Source organism: Nylanderia fulva, unplaced genomic scaffold (assembly GCF_048542155.1).
Source record: "Nylanderia fulva isolate GAGA-0341 unplaced genomic scaffold, ASM4854215v1 Scaffold5, whole genome shotgun sequence".
In the NCBI taxonomy this organism is placed as follows: Eukaryota; Metazoa; Arthropoda; class Insecta; order Hymenoptera; family Formicidae; genus Nylanderia; species Nylanderia fulva.
The window spans coordinates 6,456,772-6,478,663 of record NW_028190587.1 but is presented as its reverse complement, the minus strand read 5'-3'; the positions used below and the strand labels follow the sequence as shown (position 1 = coordinate 6,478,663).

Sequence of the window (21,892 nt, the reverse complement as noted above, 5' to 3'; positions counted from 1 at the left end):
ATTTTCAAATAATTTTGGTTTAGAATCATGGCACATAAAAATACTTAAACAGTCGAACTTAAGCAGTAAGTGATAAAAGTTTATAAATAAAAATATGAACACATATTTTTATATCCTTTTATAATTTACATTTTTTTTATAAACTGTGTTTACATAAGCAGTCTTAAAAATTATTATATAGAAAATTAAAAATTATATATATATATATATATATATATAGAAAATTTAAAAATAAGGATTTTCTTATATCAAATAAATATTTTTCACGTTAAATCAATATTATTATAGTTTCAAATAAATGATTTATTTGGCAATATTGAAATAAAATACTTTCCAAATTTAATACATCTTTTTCAGTAAAGGAAAAAGATACACAGAGAAAATTTTCTTTTAGAATTCTCAAAATCATGGTAATCGTGGGACAATATAATATTTGTATATGATAATTGGAAGAATTTCTCAAATTATATATAATATTTACCACAATAAAATGTATTAATATATGTACGATAATCAAACATATTGTGTATATATATTTTATTTTTTATTGCGAGAAATATTAATCAGGGAAACTCTTCCTAATATTCTTCCAATACCGTGTTATCCCACGATTATCATGATTTTCAGAGAAAATTCTTTTTGCGTATAAACTCTGAACTAGTGGAGTCAATTCGGTAGGAAAGAACAGACCTAATTTCTTAATCGTGCACATATTTTCCGATACATCGGATGAGGAACCGATGCAATAATGAAATTTATTACTTACATTGACGTAATCGAGATAAGGGATTTTACGAAGAGCGCGTTATGGAAACACACACTCTCGATCGAAATTCGTGGAGCAAGTGTTTTGCGACTACGGTATGGCGGTTCGTTTCGGAAATTAGAAACGTTATCTGGCTTTCTCATCCAGCCCTATCGTTCTTCTCATAACCGTAGTCGCAAGCGCGAAATGTCGCATTCGTACTCATGAAGACCCATGTGCATGTTCTATTAACGGCGCTAAACTGTCACACGATCGACCGATGAAACTGTTATTATCTTTCGGTCACACGCTCCCAAATAATAATTCGTAATTCCTACAGATGTTACCAATCACGAAGATTTGCTTTATTAAAACGATTTTTTATGGATTGAAAAATTTTGATCATATAAGAGAATAATCGTGAGACTTTTTTTTTAATATTAGAAACTTTTCGAATCATCTGACAGTTAAATATTCTCTCTCTCTCTCCCTTTTTCAGCTTGATTCGTGTATATTTGCAACAACGTTGGATTACAGAAAAATAGTCGTTCTTTATCTGTAAAGCTCGCGGTTTAAAAATCAAGCGCGTTCTAAAACATTTACGAAGACATTGATAGATGGACGTACGATCAAAAATATACGGTCAATTGAAGTACTTTTTTTCAATTTATAAAACTATGATTGCTCCTTGATGCAATCGCTCTCGTAGCGAACGAAAATATTTTTCTTCATTTTTGTTTAAATACACGTATAAAAAAAATGAAAAAAGTAATTAAATTAATATTAATAACAAAATAAATTTAATATTAATAAAAATCATTGCAGACTGTAGAGTCTGTTAATGTATTAAAAAATTTTCAATATTAATAAAGACTCAAATTTTGGGGGAATGAATTATTTGATAATTTAATAAGGAAAGTTCTTTATTACCTTTAGATAATTATGGTTTCTTGCACAAATATCATATCTAGCGAACGAAAATATTTTCCTTCATTTTTGTTTAAATATATATATATATAAAAATGAAAAAGGTAATTAAATTAATATTAATAACAAAATAAATTTAATATTAATAAAAATCATTGCAGACTGTAGGGTCTGTTAATGTATTAAAAAATTCTCAATATTAATAAAGACTCAAATTTTGGGGGAATGAATTATTTGATAATTTAATAAGGAAAGTTCTTTATTACCTTTAGATAGTTAATTATGGTTCCTTGCACAAATATCATGTCTATTATCCGCGAGTTTGAATCGCATTATTAAGCAATTTCTCCGAAATCTGAAATCCGCGATGACGCATTCGAACGCGTTGCGCGAGCAAACTTACCTTCGTGCACTCTCTTATTTAGATGGGATCGTGGATGTACCTATGTGTGCATACACCTCGTGCATACGTTGCTACGTTTATTCGTGTGTGTTGGTCCGCGAAGGGGCTAAAAGAGGAAGGGTGTGTTGAAAGGGCTGGTTTTGATTAGCTCTGTGTAGACAATACTCACCCTCTGATAGCGCTGTGATTCTCTCGCTCTCCTTCTGTCTCTTCCTCTTTCTCTCTATCGCGCTGTGCACCATTCGCCTACCGCGTTCGCCTCGGCTCGGCTTCGCCTTCTCCGCAGCAGCCACTTTGTACGCCGACTGTTTTGTGTCTGACGAACAATGGACCTGCACCACTGACAGTGCACCACCACCAACATCGCCGCCACCGACCGTCATCATCGCTGCCGCGCGCATAGTAATGGCCTCGATCCAATTGATGAGTCGTTTTGTGCGATCGACTCGCGATAAAGGAGAGATTCGGACACGTAGCGATAAGAAATTTGTCTCAGTTTCCTTCTGAAGACTTTAGAATTTTTTCAGACAGTGATATTCATTTCTATATGTCTCTAATGTCGATATATTCAAGTAATCATGCACACGAAAAAAAATTTGGCAGTATTGAAATAGCCAAATAAATCATTTATTTGAAACTAATAATATTTATTTGATATTATATTCAAATAAGTCAATTAAATTAATAAATCAAAGAAATAGGATCTAAAAATATTTAACAAAAAAATTAGAAATTGTTCTCAAATTGTTCCTAATTTTTTTGGAAGAATAAAATTTTCTAAACAGTGATTCTTTCTATCTCTAAAAATATCGAATTATTACACTGGAAAAAATGTATTACATTTCAATAAGTATTTATTTCAATACTGCTTAATAAATTATTTATTTGAAGCTAATAATATTGATTTAACATGAAAAATATTTGATATATAAGAAAATCCCGAATAAATGATTTATTATAAGCTGTATTGAAATGAATATTAATTTTTGTTCGGTGTAGATACAATAATGTAACAAATTGCAAAAAATACTCTATATTAATATTGCATTTTCTGTCAAATTAAGTTATATAAACGAAGAGACAGAAAAATATGTCGCGTGAAATGCGACGTTTCACGAGTACATACAAATTGGAAGTCCACTGGGCAAACTGAAAATGATTTTTTAGATGGAACATATTCGTAAAAGAGATGGCACGTTAAAGCACCGGAGCCGTCTACACAACTCGACGCGTATCGCGATAACTTTCTTCACGTTATGAGCAACATTTGCAAGCCGGTCTGGATGTTTCGGTAACTTCTCTCGAGGTCGTTTCCTTCCGGGAGGTACAACCAGAACGAAGATCTAATCGCGCTCGCAACGTTACACGACCGTATCGCGATATTATTGTACGACGCCGACGTTTTCGACGGCTGACGCTAAGTGTCGCGGGATATTGTATTTCGGGAATACATTGTTGAAACTTGCCAAGTTCGGCTATCAATGCACGCCCCACGAATGTATTTACGCGGTAAACTCGCGCGGTTTGACACCCCATCGTCGATTCGACGCAAGTTGCTCGAATTTATTTATGCGCAGAGAGCGAAGTCTTAAGTTAATTGCGTACAGTTAGTCGATTGTTCGCGCTTCGCGTTGATTTCGCGCGAGTCTCGTGCTTTCGAAGATTGTGCCGCTACAATTGAGAGATTTAATTGCAGAATTGACTGTTGGATTAATCGATCCCTTTCGCAAATCTTTTTTTTTTTTATTTCTATCAATATATGCGCGCTTAAACGCAAATATTTAAATTTAATCGTGCACTCTGTAATACAGGAAAAAAAGTCGTAGAATTGTGTGGACGATATTAAATTTATATATACGAGGCAAAATGTGTTTCTCTTGACAAAATAGATTATTCGCAAGTATTCTCGGCGCGGCGCATGAAAAGTTTTCGGAGTGCGGAAAGTGCGGTCGCGGTTGAAATATATTTCCCTCACTCGTTCACGGAGAGAAGTTCGATTGTTGCGCATAATTGATTCTGCGTCGAAGCGTACTTTATTCGCGAAGTTCCTCTTTCCACGCGGAAATTAACACAAACTTGCGGAAAGTGGAGAGCGCCGAGTAAGTAGAAGATCCCGTTGTACAATTAAGTTCCGAGCATGCAGTGTGTTGTCTATATACCTGGATAAGATTTGCACTCTCACAAGTTCATCCCGCACGTGTATCGCAAGCTCGATTATTCCTCCGTGCAAAATCGACGTAATATTTCCAAGAAAATTATATCTTGCGTGCACTGAAAAAAATATTTATGTAAAATTAAGCTAGATTTTTTCCGACCCAGCATAATCATGCAATATTGATACTTATATGGAAGATTACAGCATATATGTAATTACTTATGAAATATATTTTTAAATATTTTCAAGATTAAAAATATTTCACTGTGTGGAACATGCTATAAAATAATGTTATAAATAAAATAGATAAATGCTTATAAAATAAAATTCTATATAATAAAATAAAAATAGTAAATTTAAAATTACATATGATAGTAATTTTACCTATATTTTACATTAATATATATTTTCACTTTAAAACAAATGAAAAAAAATACAGTGATAAGCAAGTAACTTTTTCAGTTCTGAACTTAGTAATTTCCATGTAAAAGTACATGGATTTTTTTCAGTGTATCTCGATGTGAGCTTTTATCTAAAAAAAAATGTTGAAAAATTATAATTGTCACGAATGAAATATAAAAACTTCAACTTTGACGTTTGCTGGTCGATTAGAGATAATTTAGATATTGTCCGCGGTTAACGATTAATAATTTAGATAGAGGCCGAAATGTATTACGTAGATCGGTAGAAACTTTAAATTAGGATGTCGCGTTAATGAGATTTCGAGCGCGGCCTCCTTTCCGCGCGACCATTCATCCGCTGCGGAATATGTCAGCAACAGACGGCCCACAAAATTATCAATAACGCTACGTTAAGTCTGCACGAATGAGCTCAAACGTATATCGCCACCGTCGTTAATCGTTAATTGGATAAAAAGGTAATAGAAGACAGAAGTCGAAAATTAATTTTGCAGACAGAATCAAACTGCGAAATCTTTCCAATTTTAAACATCACATTTTTCCAGGAGCAAAATGTGTCAAGAATACTTATATAAATAATTTTCTCAAAACTGAGGGTGTCTATGGAAAACCGGGCATTGTCAAAGAATTTTATAAATCTAGAATTGTCAGGAGAAAAAATCGGGAAATTTTACTATTTATCTGGATTTTTCACATTATTCTACATTTGTCTCAATAATTTGAAATTTTTATTAAATAAATATAAACTTTTCCTTGACTCCCGGCACGCTAATTTTCTGTGTTGTTAAAAATCTACAGCGTGTTCGTTAATTTATATTTTCATCGTCGTGTTATTTTATTTCAATGTGTTTAATAGAGATAAAACTAAAAAATCTGATATATAATATAAATAAAAAAAGTGATTATTTAAATAGTTTATAGTGACATGTTTGTTTCAATTATCATAAACATAATGTAGATTGTATAATTTATTTAAATTTTTAGGATTGCAAGGATTTCATGACTTAACATTTAATTAATTAATTATATAGATATATGCAAACTATATATTTGGAAAAAATAATATTAAAAAGTCAGAAAAAAACTTCATTTCTGGTCTTGGAAAATTCGAAAAAGTCAGGGAATTTTTTTCATCGAGTTTGCTGGACACTCTGAAGTTGAAAAAAAATCCTCCCTCATCAGGACTATTAATAATTTAACTTTATTTCGCACAGAATAATAATTGTGCCGTCTCATTTATCGGCTGGCGGCCTCGATTTCTCCCCTTAAATATATATGCATTGTTTGTTTACGTGTCGACTTGTAACTGTACCGCGAAATATCGATATTAGCTGACCGATTTTCATTCGTTTCTCTCGTCGCCGTCTCGTAGCATGTTTCAAAATAACTCCTCTCGTTCTCTCGTTTGCCGCGCGCGAACATCGGGGGTGAGCGATAGAGTCGAGGCCGAGCAGCCCTCGCAGCCGGTCTCGATTGGAAATTACTCCCTTTCATCCCTATTTACGGGGTGAAAGAGTAAGCAGAAAAGGCGCGGTCGCGTCGAGTATTGCCTGGTCCCGCCGTGACGAATATGTACCCGAAATGCCGGCTTCGGTTAGAATCGAGGAGAAGTAGACGCGAAAAAAGAGTACCAATATATTATAATAAATATATATCGGGAAAAATTGTATTTTTTTTTTTTTTTAAATCTTTCAAATTTATATTAGGAAACAAATTATAAAGAAATCAATATTTTCACTGCTTCTTATTACATGACGAATAATTAAATTATCTTGCAATTAAATTAATTAAGTAATATTTTATTTATTGTAATATAAATAAAATATATTTATTATGTTATTAAATATATAAAATATATTTATTGTAATATAAATAAAATATAATAAACAAAATTAAATTATAAATATAAATTTAACATATATAAGATAGGCAATAAGAGCCAAATCGCGGATGACAGTGCGTTATTCTAAACGAAACTAAATTTTTTTCGTTAGAATTAAATACCTGTGCACAAGGCACCAAATTTTTACTTGGACACGGCCAAGATATAAAATTGGAATAATCTCTACAAGAGATTTTTAATTCCATGTATCCCCTATTCCCCCTAAAGAAATAAAGTGCGAGAGAAAAATATAGATCCGAAAGTCGCAGAATCGGGAATCGAACCCGAGACCTTTCGCTTGCCGGGCGACTGCTCTTCCAACTGAGCTATTCAGATCCTTTCGATTCTATACTTTTCTCTGTTATATATATTAATGTTGGTAAATAAACGCGATTTGGCTCTTATTGCCTATCTTCTATATGTTAAATTTATATTTATATTACAGAGCCTAGTTAAACTCTTAAAATTAAATTAATTAAATGGTTAAATTATTTAATACATATTACTATAGTCGGAAAATTAGATTAAAAGAAAAAATTACTCGCAACATCTATGACATATAAAACATTTGTTATTTAATTTTTTTCTTCGAAAAATTAAATAAACAGTCTCGATTGGCCAGCGATATTTCCGAATATATCGAATCGTTCGCTATATAAAAAGAAGATCCCGAGAAACGCTCGCACCCTTCTTTCTTCTTTTCAACGCACGTTTCACTGCGTTCGCCAATGTATCCCAATATATTATAATAAATATATATCGGGAAAAATTGTATTTTTTTTTTCCAAATCTTTCAAATTTATATTAGGAAACAAATTATAAAGAAATCAATATTTCTCCACTGCTTCTTATTATATGACGAATAATTAAATTATCTTGCAATTGAATTAATCAAGTGATGTTTTATTTATTGTAATATAAATAAAATATAATAAACAAAATTAAATTAATTAAATGGTTAAATTATTTAATACATATTACTATAGTCGGAAAATTAGATTAAAAGAAAAAATTACTTGCAACATCTATGACATATAAAACATGTTATTTTATTTTTTTCTTCGAAAAGTTAAATTAATTAAGTTTTATTTATTGTAATATAAATAAAATATAATAAACAAAATTAAATTAATTAAATGGTTAAATTATTTAATACATTTACTATAGTCGGAAAATTAGATTAAAAGAAAAAATTACTCGCAACATCTATGACATATAAAACATGTTATTTTATTTTTTTCTTCGAAAAGTTAAATTAATTAAGTGATGTTTTATTTATTGTAATATAAATAAAATATAATAAACAAAATTAAATTAATTAAATGGTTAAATTATTTAATACATTTACTATAGTCGGAAAATTAGATTAAAAGAAAAAATTACTCGCAACATCTATGACATATAAAACATGTTATTTTATTTTTTTCTTCGAAAAGTTAAATTAATTAAGTGATGTTTTATTTATTGTAATATAAATAAAATATAATAAACAAAATTAAATTAATTAAATGGTTAAATTATTTAATACATATTACTATAGTCGGAAAATTAGATTAAAAGAAAAAATTACTTGCAACATCTATGACATATAAAACATGTTATTTTATTTTTTTCTTCGAAAAGTTAAATTAATTAAGTAATGTTTTATTTATTGTAATATAAATAAAATATAATAAACAAAATTAAATTAATTAAATGGTTAAATTATTTAATACATTTACTATAGTCGGAAAATTAGATTAAAAGAAAAAATTACTCGCAACATCTATGACATATAAAACATGTTATTTTATTTTTTTCTTCGAAAAGTTAAATTAATTAAGTGATGTTTTATTTATTGTAATATAAATAAAATATAATAAACAAAATTAAATTAATTAAATGGTTAAATTATTTAATACATATTACTATAGTCGGAAAATTAGATTAAAAGAAAAAATTACTTGCAACATCTATGACATATAAAACATGTTATTTTATTTTTTTCTTCGAAAAGTTAAATTAATTAAGTAATGTTTTATTTATTGTAATATAAATAAAATATAATAAACAAAATTAAATTAATTAAATGGTTAAATTATTTAATACATTTACTATAGTCGGAAAATTAGATTAAAAGAAAAAATTACTCGCAACATCTATGACATATAAAACATGTTATTTTATTTTTTTCTTCGAAAAGTTAAATTAATTAAGTGATGTTTTATTTATTGTAATATAAATAAAATATAATAAACAAAATTAAATTAATTAAATGGTTAAATTATTTAATACATTTACTATAGTCGGAAAATTAGATTAAAAGAAAAAATTACTCGCAACATCTATGACATATAAAACATGTTATTTTATTTTTTTCTTCGAAAAGTTAAATTAATTAAGTGATGTTTTATTTATTGTAATATAAATAAAATATAATAAACAAAATTAAATTAATTAAATGGTTAAATTATTTAATACATTTACTATAGTCGGAAAATTAGATTAAAAGAAAAAATTACTCGCAACATCTATGACATATAAAACATGTTATTTTATTTTTTTCTTCGAAAAGTTAAATTAATTAAGTGATGTTTTATTTATTGTAATATAAATAAAATATAATAAACAAAATTAAATTAATTAAATGGTTAAATTATTTAATACATTTCTATAGTCGGAAAATTAGATTAAAAGAAAAAATTACTCGCAACATCTATGACATATAAAACGTTATTTTATTTTTTTCTTCGAAAAGTTAAATTAATTAAGTTTTATTTATTGTAATATAAATAAAATATAATAAACAAAATTAAATTAATTACAAGGGTAAATTATTTAATACATATCACTATAGTCGGAAAATTAGATTAAAAGAAAAAATTACTCGCAACATCTATGACATATAAAACATTTATTTAATTTTTTTCTTCGAAAAGTTAAACAAACAGTCTCCATTGGCCAGCGATATTTCCGAATATATCGAATCGTCCGCTATATAAAAAGAAGATCCCGAGAAACGCTCGCACCCTCCTTCCTTCTTTTCACCGCACGTTTCACTGCGTTCGCTCGTTCGCAGGCATGCATCGGACGAAGCGCGATCGATTTGGATTTAATTAAAAAATGTTTAACAAGCGCCGCCTCTCTTTCTCCTCGTGACCGCGTAAATATCCTCCGCGGCGGCCGCATTCCGCGGTTAATTTCCTTGACGTGCCGTCGAGCTATTACGCCGAAATAAAGATAAAAAAAAAACATCGCGTCGGTGCGTGTCGAATAAAATTTATTTTTTTTTTTTAATGAAGACGCCGCACTCGAAAAAAAAAATTGATAAATCTCGCGAACGGACAACAATCGCGCTTATGTCTGCGTTGCATGTGTACGTTGCAACACGATAAAACGCATCGTGGCTCCTGAAGAGAAGCGTTCCGCGCGTGCTTGCCTCCGTTAAACGGGACGAACCCTCGGCACGAAATTCCGAACGTGCGTTTTTATTACGTAAATAGGGAGAGGGAGAAGCCGAGCGAAGGTATTCTTCGATAGATCAATGCGTGTCCATTCTCCTCCTGTTTAAATCGAGGACACCGCCGCGAGGGAGAGAAGAGAAATGTAGGTCCGTTTGCAAACGCAGACAGAAAACTAGGACACGCGCACAATAATATAATAAATTAATGAGGACGAACATTATTTGATTCTTAAAATCGAATTCTGGGTGAAATATTTTAATACGTCACGAGACGATGGATCGCGCGCTAATGTTTCCGTTCCGCGAATTAAATACGCGTATTGTGGAGATAAGGGAAACTGAGAAAGAGAGAGAGAGAGAGAGAGAGAACCATGAGGGATGGGCCGCAGTATTGGATTTGTTCATACAGGCGTTCGTACGGCGCGGCGGCAGGAAATCTGACTTCGCGTGGAATTTTTTAATTAGCAAAGGACCTGAAAAAAATCCAATGCCGCGATAGCCCGTTACGAGAACGGGCGAATGAAATCGTCGCGCGAGCTTATAAAGGCGCGCGCAACATCCACTATACGCGACTTCCAATCTCTCGATCGGTCGTGTTTCGCTTTTTCGTCCCGGTATTCGGGAAACGAGCGCGAGAAAGGAGGCTCGTTAATTAGTGGTTACGCTGCCGCGGGCGAATAAAGGGACAGCCGATGATGATGATGATGATGTTGATAATGATGATGATGATGATCGCGAAAATTCATAGAAGCTCGAACCACCCTCGTTATTGCATACCGCGCGTTTTCTCTTAATAATCAGTGGGTTCTCTAACGAATTTGGGAGCAATTCTTTCTTAGAATATAAGCAGATGAGGGCTTAATTATAGGGCAGAAAATTAAAGAAGCTCGACGGTTCGAAAGAATAGCCGGATAATTTTGACATGTATAGATCTTTTTTTTAATTAATATTTGAAATTTTGACAAACAAGTTTCTTTTGAGAATAATTTCAGGGTGTCAGGGATATCTGGAAAATTGGGCATTGTCAGGGAATTTTATAAATCTGGAATTGTCAGGGAAAAGTCAGGAAATTTTACTATTTATCTGGATTTTTTCACATTGTTCTCTACATTTGTCTCAATAATTTGAAATTTTTTATTTAAATAAATATAAACTTTTTTTTGACTCCCAGCACGCTAATTTTCTGTGTTGTTAAAAATGGATTTATCTACAGCGTGTTTGTTAATTTATATTTTCATCGTCGTGTTATTTTATTTCAATGTGTTTAATAGAAATAAAACTAATTGTAAAACATTTGATATAATATAAATAAAAAAGATTATTATGATTATTTAAATAGTTTATAGGAACATGTTTGTTTCGATTATCGTACATAATACAGATGTATGATTGATTTAAATTTTTGTTTCAACTTCCGATCCTTTGTATTGTTGACAAAAATATCTCAAGAATTTCATGATTTAATTGATTTATCATATAGATATATGCAAACTATATATATGGAAAAAATAATACAAAAAAGTCATGGAAAAAATTATAATTTCTGATCTTGGAAAATCTGAAAAAATTAAGGAATTTTTTTCATTGAGTCTGCTGGACACTCAGAATTTTTTCAAATATTAAATATTAAACTTGGCAAAAATAATTTCGACGTAACTAGCAATTTTATTCAATACTTTCACGACGTTTCGACCATTTGATTGTGGTCCTTATCAAGTGAGAATTCTATAACACAATATTACACAATAGTTTTTAACAATGTTGAAACATACAAGACGTAAAATTTAAATTTTATGTATTATTAATTTTAAATAAGAGCGGTTTTATGTTGCGTTAATCTCATTTTAATTGATGGGTACGTCGTAACTTAACATTTGAATATGTTCTTGTATGTTTCAACATTGTTAAAAACTATTGTGCAATATTGTGTTATAGAATTCTCACTCGATAAGGGCCACAACCAAATGGTCGAAACGTCGTGAAAGTATTGAATAAAATTGCTAGTTACGTCGAAATGAATTTTGCCAAGTTTATTTTCACCTCTAGCGTCCAATATTAATTTTGATTGATTAAATATTAAAATCCCACGCGAGAAGAGAAAAAAACTTACTTGCAAATAAAAAATGTATATAATTTGTAACAGCTCTTTAAAAATTAATATACATATAAAAGGCAATAAGAGCTAATTAAGTTCCGTTATTAATTATTTATTTGTGGAAAAAAATTTTTTAACGTAAAATATTAGACAAAAAAGTTCGAACGTTTCGGTTGCCTTTTTCAACCTTCTTCAGCGCATCATTTAAAATTAAAGATTAATAGAAATTAACAATAAATTATTCATAACTCTCAATATACTAAAACTATACAGAAACAGAGTTATTCGCATAAAACTACGTCAAGATTTTATTTTTATAAAAAACGAAATCAACGCATTTTTTAAAAGCATGAGCATTTTTATATATTCTATTCCTCGAATCGTCATTTAATGTAATTGTCGCGAAACAGATCTCTCGCTAATTATTCGGTTAGGAGGTCGGTTGCGAATCTCGATAACAGCAATTGTTAATATGTCTATAAAATCATTATATACAAAAAATTAACATTGAAAGATAAGTAAATTAATGAAAATGGACTTACAGTTAAATCGAGTAAGATGTTATATTGTGACGTGGAGGCTTACAGATGTTAATACCTCGAGGTAACAATAACGTATGATTTTTAACTCTCAGAGAGACACGACCGCCATAATTTATTATTAATTTCTATTAATCTTTAATTTTAAATGATGCGCTGAAGAAGATTAAAAAAGGCAACCAAAACGTTCGAACTTTTTTGTCTAATATTTTATGTTAAAAAAATTTTTTTTCCACAAATAAATATTAATAACGGAACTTAATTAGCTCTTATTGCCTTTTATATGTATATATAAAAAATGTATCTTAAATTTGTTTTACGATCTGTATAAATTTTGTCCCAAAATTGTGGGAAGAAAAAATGATTTATTATCGACGGGAATACACACGGTGATTATTACGTCAGTTATCGGCTGTAGGTCGTTCGAAGCTAGAAGGGGTTGTTCGCGAAAATTGTACAGCCCCTATTTCCTGCCGATGCGCCATACGATTATATACCTTAAGTGAATTTCGTCTCGCGAGTGGATGATCACAAAATGACAGTGGCGCGTGGAGAAAGGGGCCATATATTATTGAACCCTTCGTTAGTTGGTGCGTGCTAGAAGGCTGTGCTTCAACTCGAGCATTCGCGTGATCACGGTACGTCTCGGCCGGACTCGGCAATAATTGTATCTCGCACAGGATCGTGTGCAATACTCTCTAGCGGGAAATATAAGGATTATTCTCCTACGACCTGTTAGGGAGATGTTCGCCGCTCTAGGTATACGCATGTAAAAGAAACTTGGTTTATAAGTCTGCGAGGCGAATTGGCCGATCAAAAATGTCATTCATTACTGATGCCAAGTCGACTTGAATTATTGATGTTGGTTTTAAGAATATTTAACGCTAATGGACACTTGGAAAGGGATTGATTAGGACCCGCGAGATGTCAAAATATTCAAATGATCACTTTTCCCAAGTTGTTTACAATACACGTTTTTTTGCAATTTATCCACGTCGAGCCAGCGCGAAACTTTATAATCGAGCAGCTTGTCGAACAAATGAAATGTCATGGCTACGCGCGACGAGCTTCCGCAATGACATTTCGATCGTCCCTCATTGGGAAAGTGCAGCAAACACTTACATTAATCTCACGCGCTCGCGCGGCTTAAATAATTTCTCCATTCGCTCTCCCAGAAAAAAAAAGAATTTTCAATCTAGTTACCATCGCGTATATCAATCAATTTACTCTTCACGGCGAATCTCCGCGATACATCATGTCGCGCGACACGAAACGAGCACGAGGGCAGGAATGTCAGATTGGGGTGTGTTTCGCTCTGTATCTTTATCTTTCTACGTGCCACATCCCCACGCGAGAGAAAGAGAAAGAGAGAGGGTTGGAAGAGGGTTGGGAGGGAGGAAGAGCAAGGTACGGGGTTGACGCGGCGCGTAATGGGGTTACGACAGCGTTAAAAACCTCCCTTATCCTAGTATAATGTCGTCCGAGATCGCGATAAAACTTCCGCACTCCGGCTTAAACGACTGCGAGTTAACTAGAATTTGTTTCGTCGATATCTATTTCTCGGCCCCAGCCGAGAGTGAAGAGCTCGTCGCACGTGATAAGAATCTTTGGGTTAAAAAGCAAAATAATATGCAAAAAAAAAAAAAAAAAAAAAGAAAAAAGGTCGCGAGACGAGCGAAAGACAAGGATGGCCGCGGCGTCATTGAATGTGCGCGCAAACAAACATCGCCGCTAATCGAAAGGGTGTATATACCGATAATACTGCGGCGACGGGCACTTTATTTCCGTTTTCTAACTCGCAATTGATTCGCATTTTCAAATAAAAATAACGGAGAATTTATAGCGCGCAGCGCAGAAGCTCTTTTGCAAATATGTAATAAATTTTTATATGCTTGCTTTTCATATGCAATATTTTTTCTGTAACGTGTTCATGCATATGTGTGTATATATATATATATATACATATATTGTGTTGATTGATGATCAATGAGGTCGCAAGCGGAAATGAAAATAAAGCTGCTCGACAAGCGTGGAATAATTAAATTTTTGATCATTATTTTGTTTTTACCTAATCAATTTTTAACACCGACAGATATTATATTATTCAGCTTTAAATCGTTTCATTCGTCAGTGAAAAAGATCTACGCGTTGGTATTTTATATAAATATTTTTAAAAAATTTTTTTCATCATTATTTTGTTTTTATCTAATCAATTTTTTACACCGACAGACATTATATTATTTAGTATAATTTGTAACAGCTCTTTAAATATTAATATACATATAAAAGACAATAAGAGCTAATTCAGTTCTTTCATTAATATTTATTTGTGGAAAAAGATTTATAACATAAAATATTAGAAATACAATTAGTGATAAATAAAAAGGCCAACTTATCGAGCAATTATTAGAGTTGTTCTGTCAAATAAAATTTATTCCATGTATAAACTAAACATAAAACATTATGTGAAAGCTACAAACATTCTATACTCAAACTTAAGCGAAAATTACAATCATTATAAAATAAACGTTTCAACCGCACGCGGTCTTTCTCAGTATTATATTACAGTAATTATTAAAAAATACAAAATCATACAAAAATTCCACATAATATCGAAAATTAATGTTAGTTCTTCAATAAGAGTCGAGAATTTATAAGCAATTAAAGCGTGTTTCAATCCGTCATATCCAACAAATGTTCGCCTCGATATGATTTTAACCACGTTTTTTTGAAAATGTTATTGAAGATGACACAAGACAAGACCAACAATTATAAAAAGACACCTTATTTCAAACTCTCTAAAATATTAGACAGAAATAAATTCGAACGTTTCGGTTGCCTTTTTCAACCTTCTTCAGCGCATCATTTAAAATTAAAGATTAATAGAAATTAACAATCAATTATTCATAACTGTCAATATACTAAAACTATGCAGAAACAGAGTTATTCGCATAAAACTACGTCAAACTATTTTTTTTAAAAACGAAATCAACGCATTTTTATATATTCTATTCCTCGAGAATTGTCGCGAAACAGATCTTTCGCTAATTGTTCGGTTGCGAATCTCGATAACAGCAATCGTTAATATGTAATTAAATCCAGTAAGATATTATATTGTGACGTGAAGGCTTTCAGATGTTGATTGCTCGCCTTAAATGATGCGCTGAAGAAGGCAACCGAAACGTTCGAATTTATTTCTGTCTAATATTTTATGTTATAAATCTTTTTCCACAAATAAATATTAATAAAAGAACTTAATTAGCTCTTATTGCCTTTTATATGGCAATAAGATCTGCATATCGATATTTTATATAAATATCCTTTCAATTTATGTATAAATCGTATTAAAAACAGCTAATTATTAATTATATTACAGCGTCTCTCGATCCGTTTGATTCAAATGCTTCTCTTTGCGGCCAAATTCGCAGAATTTTTTCCAAACTCACGTATATATCTTTCGCAAGTTTCTAACGAGATACAAATCTTTGAATTACCTCAACCCTACATAACGTTTTTCGCAATTACAACGGAGAGTGAAGGAGAGAAAGAGTTTTACTTCGCGGGTAAAAAAAAAAAAATCCTCCAGAGCGAAATCTTGGGGCCGCGTCTCGCTCGCGACGTCACGAATCATTCACGCCTCGCTCGCGGGCCGCATATATAAGCGCACGCAAGTCCATACTTGGACGCACGCTTCCGTACGAATACGAGATTCATAATGCGTGCGGTACGAGAGAACCGCGATGCGACGAGATCTCTTTACTCTCTCGCACGCTCGCGCGCAAAACGCGCAGGGGATGAGGGTGAGAGAGTGGGGGCGCGCTCGTATTCACCCCTTCTACACCCGTGGCAACAACATCACTGCGATGGTCCATGGTCGCGCAGCGATCAATGCCATCGTCGGGCCCCTCTATGCTTTGTCCCCACCGCGAGCGCCGGTCGTCATGGCGACAGCATCCCCACCGACACCTCCAGAAGCAACGTGGCGCCCCTGGTGGGGCACCTGGGTAGCCGCGAAAGGGGTGACATCCTCCCCGAACTCCTCTATCGCCGCCGCAGGGAGGAATTCCTAGGGAGACGACCAGGGGATTTTGACCCTCCATCCTCTAGCATGATCTCTCTCTTTCTCTCCCATCTATCTATTATCTATTATCTATGTATCTATCTATCTGCGTGTCTCTATACGCTCGGCCACCCGCACGCATTACACGTACGTGCGACGGAGGTCAGGTAGGTCGCTCCAAGTGACTCGGCCCTGACACCGTATCGGCCACCACCACCGGCTGATTCGTTGATTAAATTATCGGCCGGCAATCAACGCGACCGATATCGTTGCGGAGTCTGTCTCTGTCTCTCTGTGAACCGAAATTTTCATCCCTCTCTATAGCGGCGCGCATATCCCGAAAACGTTCGAAGAACATCCCGAGGATGTTTGAATGTTCTTGGAGCTTTCGGGATATGTTGCGGTATATTAGGGTTTCGACTTTTACGCGGCTCATTTTGATGATTAAATATATGTTTATCGTCGTGGGGGATGTGCTGGGAAATTATTCGTGAGGAAAACTATGCTTCATGCGATTATGAACTCGGCTATATTCCGCCCTGCAACTTGGCTGTTTCTACTGAATTATGTAACATTCTCTAAAAGGACTAAAATGTGAGAAATGAAATGAGGAAATTAATTCCCCCAGAGTTGTCTTTCTGCTCCGCTTGTATAATATACGTTTTATAAACAAGTTATATTTGTGGAAATTTTGCGTTTCTATGGATACATACTTCTCCGACTTATATGACATGGAGATTATTAATAACTTTGCTCTGCGAGAGTCATCTGATTGGTCGATTAAATTATCAGCTGTTTAAATATTGAATATTCCTTGACTACTTAACTATGAAAGAACGGGAGGATAATTCAGTTGCAGACGCGAATATATATATATATATATATATATAGATTTAAGCATTTATCAAGGGTCAGGTGGCTCCTACTAAATAATCGTACAGTACGCGGTTGTTGCGCTGCGCTTGATACAGTCATGTTTCCTCGGTCGCTAGTTGGATTATACGTATCTGGTGTGTCGGAGTATGGATTTGCCACGCGTTGATTAATTCTCGACTGTTCAAGCCGCTCTCTCAAATTGAATTCCAACAATCTTGGCTCTTTAATCGTAACGCGACAGCATCATTTAGAATCACGTAGGAATGTTCTCGTTAAAAAGTATCGATGGAAATGTGTCAAATTAAAATGAGCGAAAGTTATCACGCACGAATCCCTCGGAAGCGATTAAAGCTGAAGGGGATGCTGACCATGACTGTTTTACCGACTTTGAGTTCAAGGGCTTTTTTTTTTATTGACTGTACAGATTGAAAAATCCTTCCCCACAATTAGAGTACTGATAATAATGAACGGGGAGCGCCGTAATTTTGCATAAAAAAACAATAAAAGCTAAAAAATTACAGTTTTTTTATCAACCTCTTGCATCAGCTCGTAACAATACTTATTTAATACAAAAGTTCTGCAATTTATTTGTGCAGAAAATGTGGCGCTCCTAATAGAGATGACATGAAAGAATAATACAAAAGTAATAAAAATGAGATTAAAAGTCTGTATCAAAAGATTCAATAAAAAGTGAACCTAACCTAACTTAAAGTCGGTAAAACAACACAACGGCAGCATTCACTTAAGGGAATTATTTATTAATACGCACTGTGTATATACATTTATTATATTTGATAAAATATAGAATTTACGTGATATAAAGAAGGAAGAACGCTCGCTCGCGTTCTTCAATCTTTAAATATATATTGAAATAAAAAATGAATCCCACATCCGATACACGTGTGTGGGACAAAGCGAGATGCTCTCTGGGACAGCGAAGGATGACCGAGAGAGAAGGTCCGATTCGGAGACTCTCTAAATCGAGTTACGCGGCCTGCTGGAGATAATGATATTTATGCGCGTCAAGTGTATGATGTGTGGTTCGCCACACGTGAATTACGAGTAGGCCGAGTAGAAGAAGGAGGAGGAGTAAAAGCGCGGAAAGTTCAAACCTTCTGCCAGGAGAATCTCCCGAGGGAGAGCCTCGCGCGTGCGTGCCATTTTCGCGAAAGCGCGATTTCCAAAGTTTCGCACATTTTTAATGTCGCCGCGATTGATTTACGTATATACGAATGTATATGAAGATTTATGCAAAATATACTTTTTTTTTTTTTTACGTACGACGAAAGACTCTTGTATATCTGCTTGAAAGACACAAGGGAGCACTTGCCCCCTTGGAATCAGTAAAAAAAATGAAGCAACATTAATTTATTTGCATATTTAATATAAAAAAATGAAAATAACAAGAAATTTTTTAAGTTTATAATCATGCCCCGTTGAAAAGATAAATACGTGATTAATTAACTCTACGTTCTTCGAAATATAAATTACAGTGCGATAAATTATCATTATCGCGCGTGTAAATACGATAAAATATATTTATAATAATGTTTTAATGATATTTTATTTACAAGTTGCATCGGCGCGCGTTGCAGAGAAATTAATGACATTTATATATCAATTGACAATTATATCGATGGCATAATAATTAATGCAAACAAACGCGTAAGCGGGATAGTAAACAGACACAAATCCGCTTCTAAACTATTTCAATTAGCGCACCGCGAACACGCTATTAATATATCTACACTCGGATACGCAAAATCTATTATTTACATTCCCGTCGAACGCAGAACCGGCAACAAAAATTAATCGGTAATGAATTAGTAAAAAATTATAAATCTGAAAATAACGCGCGAGAAAAATAATAGAAAATGAAAAGAGAAATTGAGGGTTTCACCGATCATCGAAATACAACGAAACGGAAGCGCTTCCGTTCGGCGCGCTGCGCTTTTCAGGTGGCGGATCGCGCGTAAATATTTATCGTGGATAATTCGAGTATACAGGCGTCTATTACAGCCGCCCTTCGTCGTCGCTGCCCCTCGGGTTTGACCCCGAGGGACATTCCTGGCGTGACACGTAAGGTCTCTCTCTCTCTCTCTTGCCATGTTCCGCTCCGGCTTGCTACCGTCCAAAAAAGAGAGAGAGTAGAAAAGCTTCGTCCGGTGAGTCGCGCGGGATTTTGAGCCACGAAGTTTTCGCATTGTCATTTGGAACGCGAAAGGGAACTGCGGGAGAATTGCGACGTTGAGGGGTTGAAAGGGTGGTTGGGAGAGAGAAACGCGGATGGAGAGACAGGGAGAGAAAAAACGGATGCAACGAGAGGGCGACGAAGAAATGATGGGGGATGAAGGAGGGTAGAGAAAGTTAGGAAGCGCGCGAGAGGGATGATAGTTTATTAATAATGCGCGAAATAACGTTTCCGAACTTTATTAAGTTTCGCGCGCGCGCGAGTTTGCGTTCGGGTCTATCGCAAGTTTATTTTGTGTGCGCGTGTTGTAAAAACATACATTTCATGTAATACGTAATATGCAAACACATTTTCAAGTAAAATAATGTAAAGCGCGTGCGTAAACATAAACGGCGTTTGAGATATTATTTTATTTTATTTTGATATATAATAAGCATCGAGCGTTCCAAAATAATTGCTTTTTAGAATCGATATTTTATAAATTATTGATAAGTCGAGGCAATATGACATACTATCAGTGTTGTGGTTAAATGACTTTAAAATTAGCTACATGAGATCGGGAAATATGTAAATTCATCTTAGGTAAAATAAAGATGATTAGATGAAAGATAAAATTATATGGCGATTCAATTTCCAGATAATATTATTCTTAAAGGAATATAAAAATATATTTATTAAATTATCTATTAAATATATTTATTAAAATAACACTTTTATTTAAGATGCAAATGTAGATAATACATTTTTTTATTATCTACATAAAGATGAAATGACGCCAAAATGTCATCTATATAATTTTATTTAAATAATAGCAAACACACACTGTAAAGTCATACATATAATGTTACATGTCGATAAAAAGCTCAGTAGCGTTTGCTTTAGACAATTAACAAGACAGAGACAAAGAAAAGAGCGAAGAGGGAGAGAAACTTACGAGATCCTAAAACAAGAATCACGAGAAAATCTCTTATTTTAAACTTACCGTAATCATAATATTATTGTACTTGGCGGTTAAAATCATTGCGGAAATAATAAATGTACGCAATTGTTTACATAACAGAGAAGCCGTCTTAAAAGAAACGTTGTAGCTGGGGATGCGCGGCATAAAATTCTCAACTAGAGAGAAAGAGAGAAATTCCACGAGATATATATATATATATATATATATATTAAAGAGGAATATCTTATCAAAGAATATTCCCTTAATAAAGCATAACAAATTCGAAAGATATCCAGAGGATATTCAGAGGACGTTCGAACATCCTCAGGATGTTCTCTGAACGTTTTCGGGATAGTTGTGCTGTTAGAGATCTGGTAAAAATATAAAAAATTAAATACCCGAGCGAAAAAATTTTTCTTGACATTACTATGTATCCTGCGCGCGATGTAAGCTTTAGAGAATATTAGACAAGTCTAACAAGGACGTATACTTTCCAGATTTCGGTGCAGACATAAAAATAATGAAAACGAGAACAGTGGTCACGAGTGCCACGTGTGAGAACCAGTGCACATCCAAGGGTAGCTATGATAATGAAAGTCATCTTAACAAACGTCAGTTGCAAAAAAGGAGCAGCTATGCGAGAGAAGGGAAGAGAAAGACAGAGAGAGAGAGAGAGAGAGAGATGAAGGAGCACTCGGAGAGACAGGCGGTGGGAGATAGATGGGTAGAATCTCTCTCTCTCTCTCTCCATTCCTGGCTCGACGAGGGCGAGAAAGGACGCGAGGGGTCCTCGGTGGACCACCACAGGATCCACATCCCCACGGCTCCGTCTCGCGCGCAGCGGCCGCCGCGGTGGTGGGGGTACGTCAGGGGAACTTGGGAGGGGTGGGGGTGCTATATCAGGCCGACGCGAGGGGGGGAGAGCTCAGTTCGTCCAAGAGGAGCGTATCGGTTACATCGTATCGTTCGCACGACTCGTGCGAGGTTTCTCTCTCGAAGCCGCATCTCGCACTCTCGCGAGATGCGACACGCAGTTATCGTCTCGTCGGCGACGACCCAGGAAGAGGGTCGGAGGACTCGACGAGGGTGTAGTTGGCTCCGGGGACTCTGGGACTTTCGGGAACTGCGAGAACCGTAAGTAGCCTCTCTCTCTTTCTCTCTCTCTCTTCTTGTTAGTAGATCGAGAAAGAGGGCTGGAGAGATGATTTTCGACGGTGT

The 21,892-nt window shown here is 34.0% G+C and overlaps 1 long non-coding RNA gene across 2 annotated transcripts in view; it reads left to right on the top strand.

Annotated features, from left to right (window-relative positions):
* The first annotated feature begins 21,620 nt into the window (after positions 1-21,620).
* The window catches only part of LOC114941690 (uncharacterized), a 96,879-nt gene continuing 96,607 nt past the window's right edge, over positions 21,621-21,892 (top strand). For both annotated transcript variants that reach the window (XR_003821687.2, XR_003821686.2), the window contains exon 1: positions 21,621-21,808. This is a non-coding gene — a long non-coding RNA (uncharacterized LOC114941690). The remainder of the gene's footprint in view (positions 21,809-21,892) is intronic.